Source organism: Oryctolagus cuniculus, chromosome 4 (assembly GCF_964237555.1).
Source record: "Oryctolagus cuniculus chromosome 4, mOryCun1.1, whole genome shotgun sequence".
Classification (NCBI taxonomy): domain Eukaryota; kingdom Metazoa; phylum Chordata; class Mammalia; order Lagomorpha; family Leporidae; genus Oryctolagus; species Oryctolagus cuniculus.
In genome coordinates, this window is record NC_091435.1 from 123,722,518 (window position 1) to 123,734,413 (window position 11,896).

The 11,896-nt window shown below is 50.1% G+C and overlaps 1 long non-coding RNA gene across 1 annotated transcript; it reads left to right on the top strand.

Moving 5' to 3' along the window:
* Window positions 1-4,130: 4,130 nt before the first annotated feature.
* Window positions 4,131-8,483, top strand: LOC108177966 (uncharacterized). The gene is made up of 3 exons (XR_007908771.2): window positions 4,131-4,753; window positions 7,008-7,229; window positions 7,746-8,483. It is a non-coding gene; the product is annotated as an uncharacterized lncRNA (long non-coding RNA).
* The last annotated feature ends 3,413 nt before the right edge of the window (window positions 8,484-11,896 follow it).

Here is an 11,896-nt window from a genome sequence, read left to right on the forward strand (position 1 = left end):
ATAAGATAGAACGTTCAAGCATTTGTCTGCTTGGCAGACAGTTGTGAGGACCTACTGTGTGCCAGGCACTGTCCCAGACTTGGAAGATACAGCTGTAAGGACAACCTAGCACTGAAGGGCGCTCTCAGTGACACAGAGGAGACAGCACATGAACACTCGTTAAAGAGAAATTGTTTACAAGTTAAATCTATTAGACCACAGATTCTTAATTAGCAAGTAATACACCAGAAAGAGAGTTTCACTCCACTGCTTAGCTTTAGCTCTCAGCATGAGCCCCAGAGTCATGGGGTGAGTTAAAGCCTGGGCTTCTTAATGATTGTTTTAAAATTTTAATCAGAAATTTTAAATTAGAGAAAAATGCATTGAACCCTTATGCAAGCATCATCCAGCTTCAATAATTTGTAACAACTTTGGTTTAAATGATATCTTCTCCTAACTCCAGATTATTTGCAAGCAAACCCAAGACATAATGTTTCAACTGTACAGATTTTAGAATGTATTACTAAAAAACAGAAGTACTGGAGCCGGCACTGTGACAGTGGCAACCCACATGGGCTCCAGTTTGAATCCTGGCTGCTCCACTTCTGATCCAGCTCTCTGCTATATCCTGGGAAAGCAGTAGATGATGGCCCAAGTCCTTGGACCCCTGCACCCATGTGGGAGACCCGGAAGAATTTCCTGGCTCCTGGCTTTGGATCAGCGCAGCTATGGCTATTGCGGCCATCTGGGGAGTGAACCAGTGGATGGAAGACCTCTCTCTCTCTGAAATTCTGCCTCTCTGAAACTCTGCTTTTCAAATAAATAAATCTTAAAAATAATAAAACTTAAAAAAATTCTTCAGTTGTTATACATTTGATTTGTTTACCTTTGAGGATATATATTGTACTTCAAAAAAGGGAGGAAACAAAATATAACCACTGTTACCACACTTAAAAACTTAACAGTGGGGGCTGGCAGTGTGGCCTAGTGCTAAGCTTTTGCTGTGACACTGGCATCACCTATCGCAGTGCTGGTTTCCACCCCAGCTGTGCTGCTTCTGATCCAGCTTCCTGCTGAAGGGCCTGGGAAGGAAGCAGAAGGTGGCCCAGGTGCTTGGGTCCCTGCTACCCATGTGGGAGACCTGGCTGGAGTTTCTGGTTCCTTGCTTAGGGCTGGCCCAACCCTGATGGGACAGCCATTTGGGGAGTGAATCAGCTGAAGGAAGACCTCTCTCTCTTTCTGATGCCCTGCCTTTCAAATAAATAAATAATTTTTAAAAAATAACAGTAATTTTAAAATGTTAAGTCTGTGATGACTGAACAGTTCTAAACAATGTGAAAATTCGGCAGTCGAAGCAGACATAGGGCATAAAGAAAGGGAGAGTCACCCAGCCTGTCCTGGAGTGAGGGTAGGGGGCTTAGCTGGACCTTGTGAAAGTGCCATGATCACTCCTCTCACCTTGTAGCCATCACAGGAGTATTCGCAGGTGCACACATCTGCATTCACAGGTACACACGTCAAAGATGAACCCTCCACAGCACTGAACATGAGCTTAGAGGACACAATCTCTAGTAAAACTTTTTTTTTTTAATTTGAAAGAGAGAGAGAGAGAGAGAGAGATCAATCTTCCATCTCCCCAAATGGCCACTATGGCCGGGGCTGGGCCAGGCCAAAACCAGGAGCCAGGAACTCCACCCAGGTCTTCCACGTGGGTGGCAAGGACCCAAGTACTTGAGCCATCTTCCACTGCTTTCCCAGGCACATTAGCAAGGAACTGGATTGAAAGTGGAGCAACCAGGACTCAAACTGTTGTTCTGATATGGTAAGCCAGCATCACATGTGGCGGCTTACCCCACGGTGCCACAGCGCAGGCCCTGGTATAGTAAAATGCTTACTAGATGTTTTGGAACAGAATGATAGAGTTCTCCGGAGTAGCTGGGACCTCAGTGTCGGGGGAGAGATGGTGAAGGATTTCCTCCTCGGCCCACAGCAGGGCCCTCCTAAGGTGCTTTGCATTTTCAAAGTGACGCCAAGATTGGCCCCCTTAGAACTAAGGCCTGGGCTACATGTGGCCATCCTGAGTGATAAGAGAGAAGAGGCAAGGAAGTGTACCTTTCTCTTCCCCAAGTTCAAGTGTCTCCACCTTATCCTAGGTGGGTACATTCCAAGATCCCCGGTGAATGCCTGAAACTCTGAAAAGGACCAAACCCTATAGTACTGTAGTTTTTCCTATATATGTATTTCCTATACAAACCTACAATAAATCATAATTTATACATTAGGCCCAGGAAGAGATAGATTAGCAACAGTGTCTGATAGTAAGATAGAATAATTGCATCATTATATTTTAATGCAAGTTGTGTGAATGTGATCTTTCTGTTTCCAAGCTGCCTGGGTGTGGACAGCCTAGACTGCGTGAATCCGCTGGACAAAGCAATGATTGACATCGTTGGCAGGTTAGAGTGGGACAGAGTGAGATTTTGTCATGCTACTCATAATGACAATGTAAACCTTAGGGATTATTTCTGGAATTTTCCTTGAGTATTTTCAGACCACAGTTGGCCACAGGTAAGTGAAAGTGGGGAAAGAGAAACTTGGGGTAAGTGGCACACTGGCGTGCTGGCCTTCAGATGCGCTTGTCTGCCCTGTAAGTGTCTTCTGGAAGGGCTCCGTTGTTCCCCAGTCTCACAGGCTGTGTGTGTGTGTTTCCAAGACAAGTATTTTGCACCTCCTCTGACTCCACCAACACCACGCCAAGCCTTGGATTTTTGAGCTGCTAGTCCTGCCCACACTGTGCAGGCAGCTACCTAAAGCTCCTTTTTCTCTGACAGTTCCCCATCTCTGTGTCAGGCTGCCCTGGGGCCTCACCCATGGGTGACCCTCTGGTATCAGTACCCTCAAGACAGCTGCAGTTAAGCCCTAAACACTTCCAAGACCGAAGACGATGCAGCCGATGCAGTTACCAGGGAAGTTAAGTTTCGATAAGTATGAGCTTTTACTTTAGTACTTTCTATTTTCTTATTTAAAAAACAAAATTCTGTTGCAGGAAATGTGAACGTCCTCAAAAGAGAAGAGTGAAACAAGCCCACCTGCATTTGCCACCCAGCTTGAGCAGTTACCACCTCATTTCCCGTCTTGTCTGGCCTCTGTCACCGCCACACATCTCCTTCAACAACTGAATTATTTCGAAGCTAATCTCAGAGACTTTATTTTAATTTGTAGCTATTTTCTAATAGGCGATAGTGACACGACTCAAATTTAAAAGGTACAAAAGTCAATAAGAAAAAAGCCACCCCTTGCTCTACACCTCCATCCTACCATGTAGTAGATAAAAACAAATGGCCACAATTCTGTTCTACTCCCATTCAGAAACAGAATCAATTTCTCTACCATGAATTTGGATTTGGTCATGTGAATGACTTTGGGCCAGAGGAACTTTAGCTGATATCATTCAAGTCAAGATTTGGAAGTGTTCTTGCTCTGGGATTGCTCTCTTCTTTTTAAATTTTATTTATTTGAAAGGCAGAGTTAGAGAGAGAGAGAGACAGAGAAACAGGCAGAGAGACAGAGAGAGAGAGATATCTTCCATCCACTGGTTCACTCCCCAAATGGCTGCAGTGGCCAAGGCTGGGCCAGATTGAAGCCAGGAGCCAGGAGCTTCTTCCAGGTCTCCCACATGGATGCAGGGGTCCAAGCATCCTCTGATGCTTTCCAAGTGCATTACCAGGGAGCTGGTTTGGAAGTGGAACAGCAAAACTCGAACTGGCACCTAGATAGGATGCCAGCATCACAGGCAGTGGCTTTATCTGATACACCACAGTACCAGCTCCTGGGCTTGCTCTCTTGCTCCCAAGAACTCCGATGTTCTAGAAGCAAGAAGGTGGGCCTGACCTCCTGGAGAAGGGAGCATGTGTGGGGAGGCCTGCCATTCCAGCAGCCCACAGAAATGTGAGCAGCATGCATGGTGGTTATTAGCAGATGCTGAGTTTGGGCTGCCGTGGTACACAGCATGCCCTCAGCTCCCATACCAGCCCAGGACACTCTTTCCTGGAATAACAAAATCTTACAGTATCACCAGTGTGTGAATCCTACCCCAAATAATGTATACATGAACAAGTACATACGTGTATATTGTCCTCCGTGTGTCCCCCACCCCTTTTATAAGCAAATAATAATACACAGTCTGAACCTGCAGGAATCTATCTTACAGAGCAATGCGAAGATCACCCCCAGAAGGGATTGAGGAGCTTCCTTTATAGGATGTGTCCCCTAAACTTCATGTGTTGGAGATGGAATCCCCAGTCATCTGTTAATGGCGGTTGAACGGTGAGATCTTTGGGAGGTGGTTGTGTCATGCCCTCATGAGCCGATTAATCCATTCACAGATTCACAGATTAGTAGATTCTACAGAGAATGGCTTTGTTATTAAAATGAGCTCCCTCTGGCTGGCTTGCTCGTTCCTGCCGTGTCTGTCATGAACTGGCAGGATGGCCCCCACCCAGCGCAGAGCCGTGGCCAGCCTCCAGAATCATGTGCTAAATAAACCTCTGTTCTCTATAAACAGCTCACTCTCAGGTATTCTGTTATAGCATCAGTAAATGGACCAAGACACACTGTTCAGACCGTCTACTATCTAACCACTCCTTTCTGGCTGTGCATGCAGGTTGTTCCCAGTCTTCTGCTGTTGCAAGGAATGCTGCAGTGCACAAGCCTGGACTCCACCATTCTGCACAGGCGTATTTGCAAAGGGTGAGATCCTGGCTGTAGCGCACAGGTAGGGGCACAGTGTGGCTGCGCGTGGGGTGTAGCCTGGAGGGCAGGAAACGCCTTCTCTTCCTCGAGCTCCCCTTTCCTCTGGGCCACTGCTGTCCAGCTGCCTCTGCCGCAGTGTTCCTCCTTGTCTCTCTTCCTGACAAGCACACAGCCGCCAGTGCCAGGCCTTCACCCTCCTGGTTGTGCCTGGCTCACCCAGCTCTCTCTGCTTCCCCAGGGCGAGGCTTGGCCCAATCGGTGCCCACTGGTGCTCTGGTTGGTGGTCTTCCCAGTGAAGGGTGCTCTACCCTCCCACCTTCCTTCCAAGCCCTAGAAAGTGAAAGCACTGCAGAGCGCAAGTGTGATTCCAGAGAGAGTGCCCAGGGCTTATCTTTTACTGACAGACACCAACAAGCCCGGGGGAGGCAAGAGTCCCAGGGCAAGCACATATGTGGCTGGAACTGACCCCAGCAGGACAAGGGCCCTTGCAGAATGCATTCTCATTAAATACCCACTCACACTGACCCCACTCAAGGCCATTAGCCCACAGGAGGACTTAAATGGACAAATCTAAACCAGCAGAGCTGAGGTGCACACCAGAGAATTTTCAGATTATGGGATTTGACTAGACATGGAGTGGCAGATTTGCACCCAGAGCTAAGTAAGGGTCCACGCCTGTCTCTCTGGTTCCCCGTGAGCTCTCACTTCCTGTTTCAGTCACTCCAGCACCCACTTCTCAACAAGCTGAGCTCAGCTGGATCGCCATGATCCTTGGCAGAAAACAAGTTCCCAGGGGAGGCTGAGTGCCTGTCACAGCCGGAGAGTGATCCCGTGAGGATCTGGCTGGAAGGGTTGCTGTGGCTCTCCCCGGCCCCTGCACGTCCTCCCTCCTCTCTGCTGCTTGGCTGAGCTCTGCGGCTGCTCTGTTCCTTGTCAACACTTACGTAAACCTCACCCTTCCTCCCTGATTCCGGGACTCGGGCCTTTGCTTGCAGACCTCTGTGGTCGCTCCCCATTTGGCAGGTAACCACTGTGTTTGGTCCCAGAGGTGCCTGGCCCACATCCCGTTGCAGAGGAAGGGGCCTGGGTGTGGGGAGAATCTGGGGCTTCGAGCTCCTGGAGCCTGGGAGACGGTTCTGTCCACACCTGATAAGGCTGACGCCAGAGGTGAGGTCAGAACCCTGCAGCGAGGAGCCGGCTGGACCCAGGGACAGATAACCTGGGGATGCTTTGGGCCTTCTGAGGCTCATGGGGAGGAAAACACCTGCATGAGCATGCAAAGTAAACCCTGGGGCCGAGGCAGAAAGGGCCAGGGCACGGAGACCAGGAGGGAAAGGGGCTGCCTGTGACACAGAGCCAGGGATCTCGGCCAGGGTCTCCTGGGGGGTTCCATCCACCCACACTCACCACCTTTATCTCCAAGGTTACAGACACCCAGGGGAATTTTATCTCTGGCTCCCCATCTCTCAGATGCTTGAGTTGGCTGCGGACAATTGCTCTCTGCCACGGGCCTCTTTGCCTTGTCTAGATCTCTCCTGGAAGGGGTGGGCGAAGTTTTTTCTCACCACCTTTATCAGTCTTCCTGCTAAAAAACACATCTTTAAGACATATTTGTTAGTTCATGGCTTATAAAATCACAACTCTACCTCTTGGGGGAAATTTAGCTTGGACAATAACCAGGGGTACTATGGGTTGAGCGGTTATGTGTGCGTGGTGTCACGTGTGCGCTCTCCAGTGGGAGCTCTTTGCAGAGTCAGGGAATCTGAAGTCTCAGAGACATTAAGAGTGGAGCCCAGTCTCCTACTGCTTCCAAGAGGTTGCGCTGATTTGAACCCTGGTCTGTAAACTTCTTGTCACCCAATGCCACTACTGGATTGAGAAGGAAAAACATAGAAGTCAGAAAGAAAACGTGGACCAGGGACAGAAATCTGCTGTCCTCCAGCTCATCTCTGTTGGCCATGGGCATTTGCTGGGTACTGTGTAGAAGTAGGCACCCACAGACCACTGTGGATTCGTACAGGGCAGGGGCTGGTGGACACCGTGTTTTGCATGTAGCTGCCTCTGCTGTAAGACTCAATGGGCACACATGCCTCTCCTGGTCCTCTGGTGTGAGCTGTGGTTTGCTCTGGGTTAGTGAGATGGAGGCTCATGCAAGGGTTGGCTGAGTGTTTTTAAGGCAGCATTAATGGCACCATGATGATAATAAAAATAGTAATAAGCTGTCAGATTCTTTCCCTTTACTAGAATCCCAGGTTTTTTTTTTTTTTTCAAATCAGAGTTACAGAGAGAGAAGGAGAGGCAGAGAGAGGTCTTCCACCCGATGGTTCACTCCCAATTGGCTGCAAGGGCTGGAACTGCCATACAAATGGAACCCATATGAAGCCAGGAGCCAGGAGCTTCCTCTGGATCTCCCACGTGGGTGCAGGGGCCCAGGAACTTGAGCCATCTTCCACTGCTTTCCCAGGCAATAGCAGAGGACTGGATCAGAAGTGGAGCAGGTGGGTCTCAAACCAGCGCCCACGTGGGATGCTGGCACTACAGGCAGTGGCTTTTACCCACTACACCACAGTGCTGGCCCCCATAATGTTCTTACAAACTATGTGTCTGTGGGTTAATTGATAAGTTGTTTAACTTCCCTGAGCCCCGTATTTTCACTTTTAAAGTGATCAAAACTGTAAGGAGCCATGAAACCCAGTGCCTAGCACGGTGGCTGGCCCCTGGGAAGGCCTCATAGACGTCTGATGCGCCCATGGATGACTTACATGGACTGTTCTGTTTATTTTGCATCTCCTCTCACACCTCGCATATTCTAGACTTGTGCGTGATTCATGTATATTTGTGATTTTGAGATTATCTTTATAATGAAGAATGAAGACCTGCCCCGTACACATTAGCTCCAGTTAAACACAGAGAAACTTCTGTTAAGAGAGCCTGTGATTTACAGCATGGGTCCATGGGGAGTTGTGGTGTTGGAATTAATAAAAAAGAGTGGTTAATTCTCTGCCTTTGCCCAGGCTGCCTTCCAAGATGTGATGTGGAATCCTGCTGTTTCTGCTCCAGAATAAATCAATGATAATCTTCAAGCCAGTGAGGGGCAAGTCATGGGGACGAACGCCGTGTCCACAGCACTGCTAACAGATTTCTTGGAAGCCATTCATAAGCACTTCGGATTTGCCAGATCGCTTGCTGAGCCTAAAATACTGCACACTGTGGTGACCTTGACTCGGCTCTTTCCGTGAATCCTCGTTTCCCTTAAGCCACGGCTGACAGTTCCAAGTCACACAGTGGGGACGGCGTGGCGGCCTCTGCATTTCCACTAATGGTCGTTGTCTGGCCTGGTCTGCTTGCTATGTTCTGCTCACTTCCTGGCACTGACCGCCCTGGTGGGAGCAGCGATGGCTGCAGAAGGGCTGGCGGCAGGGGGTGAGTGCGTGTGCCCTCTGAGGACTCGACGTCTCCTCTGGGACAACCTCCAGGTGAGAGAACGTCTCCTCTGACCCATTCGCTCATCTGTTCCTTTCTGTATCACCTGCTTCTTTAAACTGCATGGAGGAATTCCTGTTGTATGGGAAGCCCTGGCTTGGTGCTTGGAGAGAAGATGAGACTTGGTCTTTGCTTTTAAAGAGCTGAATGCAAACAGAGAAAAAAGACAAGAATCTAAATACTGCTAACACTCTCAGTGCTAACAGTGACTACTTCCAGTTGCAACCTTATGAGTGTTGTATTTTTTAAAGATAGATTTATTTATTAGAGAGAGAGAGAGAAAGAGAGAGAGAGAGAGAGAGAGAGAGAGAGATCTTCCATCCTCTAGTTCACTTCCCACATGGCCAAATCTGGGCCAGACTGAAGCCAGGAGGAACTCCATTCTGGTCTCTCATGTGGGTGTCAGAGGCCCAAGAGCCCCTTATGGGTAGTTTTTATTGTCTTCTTTTCATTTATGTGTCCTTCATTGAGCACATATGAGCGCCGTGTATAACAAAAGCTATTCAAAAGTGAGTGCATGGTAAACAGGTGTTAAGTGCACCGGAAGGTACACGTGAAAATGCTGGAGGGGCCGGCGCATAGTGTAATGGGTGAAGCCACTGCCTGCAGTGCCGGCATCCCATATGGGCGCCAGTTCGAGTCCCAGCTGCTCCACTTCCGATCCAGCTCACTGCTGTGGCCTGGGAGAGCAGTAGAAGATGACCCAAGTGCTTGGGCCCCTGCACCTGCATGGGAGACCTGGAAGACGCTCCTGGCTCCTGGCTTCATATGGGTGCAGTTCCGGCCGTTTTGGCCAATTGGGGAGTGAACCAGCGAATGGAAGAGCTCTTTCTGTGTAACTCTGACTTTCAAATAAAAAAATAAATCTAAAATAAAAAAAAAAAAAAAAAGAAAATGCTGGAGGTGGTGATTTGACCTAGTGGTTAAGACTCCACTTGGGACACCTACATCCTACATCAGAGCGCCTGGGTTTGAATCCTGGCTTCATTTCCGCTTCCAGTTCCCTGCTATTGCACACCTCGAGAGGTAACAAGTAATGGCTCAAGTAGTTGGGTCCCTGACACTCATGTGGGAGACCTGAATTGAATTCCTGGCTCCTGGCTTTAGCCTAGCTCAGCCCTTGCTATTGCGGGTACTTGGGGACTGAACCAGTGAATAAAAGTTCTCTTTCTCACGCTCTCAAATAAAATAAGTCGATTTTTTTAAAGAAAAAAAGACAAAAAACTTGGAGAGTGGAAAGGAGCAGAGTGCTATTTCCAGTGTGAGTAGAGCTGAAAAGACGTTTGAGAAGGGTCTTGTTGAGTTGGGCCTTGAATGTCAGTGAGAGCTGGTGCGTGTCTGGCCAGCACTCCCCGCCGGCCCTCTGGGACCTATCTGTGGCTTACAAAAGCTGCCTAGTGTGGCCTTGCCCCCACCATCCCATGCATCACTGTCCAGTGGCAGGCACCTGACCAAGCCCAACCACTCAGAATCTGTCCTTGGGATTTTCTGGTTGAAAGCCAGCAGGATCATTGGCGGAAGCCCCACAGACGTGAAATTCAAGAGCCATGAGTCTGGGTGGAGGGGGCTGGCAGGAGGGATTTCGGCAGCCATGCTTCCTGCCATGTGTAATCAGCATGCTGCCCGAGAGACTTAAGTGGGCGAGTAGAGACTGTGGGGGCCGGGGTGTGGTGGAAGCTGAGCCCCCCGCTCCAGTGCTTCCGGGATGTCAGCTGTGTTTTCTGTGGTCGCAGACGCTATGAGCTGGGTTCTGGACTTGCAAGCAATGCATCTTCCAGAATGCAGCTGCAGCTGGGTGATGAAAGCTGACCAAGGACCAAGGCCAAGGAGCCAAGGACCAGTGTGGGGAGCAGCTGGCAGCACGTGGCTGTGGGCGTGGTCAGCTAGAGGGGCGGCAGGGTCTGAGTCTTTAGCCCCTGGCCATGGCACAGGCTGCTCCCAGACCCTGGGAGGTCAGAGCTCTCTAACCAGTGACTAGGGCTGACTTGCCCATTGTGATCCACACCCCAGATGGATTGGGGATGTAGCCGCAGTGAGACCCTAAACCCGGGAGTCCCAGAATGAAGTCCAACCTTAGAGGTAAAGAAGCTTTGCTCCCTTTGGGGGCCGCTGGAGGCCGGGAGTGCAGACCCTGCCCCTAGTCCCCTCCTTTCCTGCAGTTCAGACTGAACTGGGGCCCTCTCCATGCCCCGAGCATCCTCTGAGCTGCCAGTACAGCCGATCTGCCTGGTGAAGCCGTGGCCTCTCCCCTCTTCTCTGGGGCCGTCTCTGGAGGGTCCGCTAGGGAGTGGCAGGCCTGGGATAATGCACACACTCGCCAGCTCATCCCAGGAACTGAGGAAAGCAGCCACATGCTCTCACATTAGCTCCCGAAGAAAGGCTCATGTCTGCAAGCTTGGAGGGGCCATCTTCGGGCACACCAGGAAATCTGAAGATGCAGAACTCAGGGCTGAAGCCATGCCCCCAGTCCTCTATTTGTACAGATGTCCCTAGGGGACCCAGGAAATGCAGCCAGAACCCAGGCCTCGGACAGCCCCTGACCACTGGCATGCTCAGTCCCTCATCATCTGCCCCCATCTTCAACATCTCATCTAAAACCTGCCCAGGAAGAGTTTAGGCGTTTGTCTTCAGGCCCAATGAACGTGCTGAGGCTGGATCTATGAGCCAGACTCTGTGGAGATGGGAAGGTATCTGCACACACAGGTGGAGGCAGCAGGACCCCAAGGGCTGTTTCTGTTTTGTGTTCACCCAGTTACCCTAGCAACAGCATCTGCACCAGGATACAAGAGGAAGCAAGCACCATTGACCAGTGCCTTGATGGTGAAGGAAGAAATGGCCTGGAGGCAAGGCGGGGCTCTGCCTGCACTCTACCGGCCAGTGGATGGCTGCTCCAACAAGTTGTACCCCACCCCCCCAATCCAGGCCTGTTTTGGGCAGAATGAAGGCTCTCAGGCTGGCCCAAGGGTGCTGTGGAGGAGCAGAGTCCTCTGAGTGAGAAGACCCTGCTGTTTCTGCTCCCAGTGCCTTCCGGTACGGGACTGCCTCAGGTAGCAAGTGCCTCGGGTATTTTAACCAGTTTTTCATGGATTTTTATTTCATTTAAAAGAAATTGCGGGGCCAGCACTGTGGCACAGTGGGTTAAAGCCCCAGTCTGCAGTGCCAGAATCCCATATGGGTGCCAGTTTGAGTCCGGCTGCTCCACTTCCAGTCCAGCTCCCTGCTAATGCTCCTGGGAAAGCAGCATAAAATGGTCTAAGTCTTTGGGCCACTGCACCCACATGGGAGACCCAGGAGAAGCCCTTGGCTCCTGGGTTGGGATTGGCTCAGTTCTGGCCATTGCTGCTATTTGGGGAGTGAACCAGAGGATGGAAGACTATATGTCTCTCTGTAAGTCTGTCAAATAAAAAAAAACTTTCAAAAAAATAAAATAAATTGCTGAGTTGAAATTTTATTTACTTATTTCTTTGAGAGACTGCAAGGTGGGGGAGAGGGAGGAGAGAGAGAGAGAGAGAGAGAGAGAGAGAGAGAAATGCTCATCCATTGGTTCATTCCCCAAATGCCCACAGTGGCCAGGACTAGGCTAAGCCAAATCTGGGAGCTGGGAACTCAGTCTAGGTCTTCATCATAGGAGGCAGGGACCCAACAACTTAAGCCATCACCTGCTGCCTCCTAGGGTCTGCAC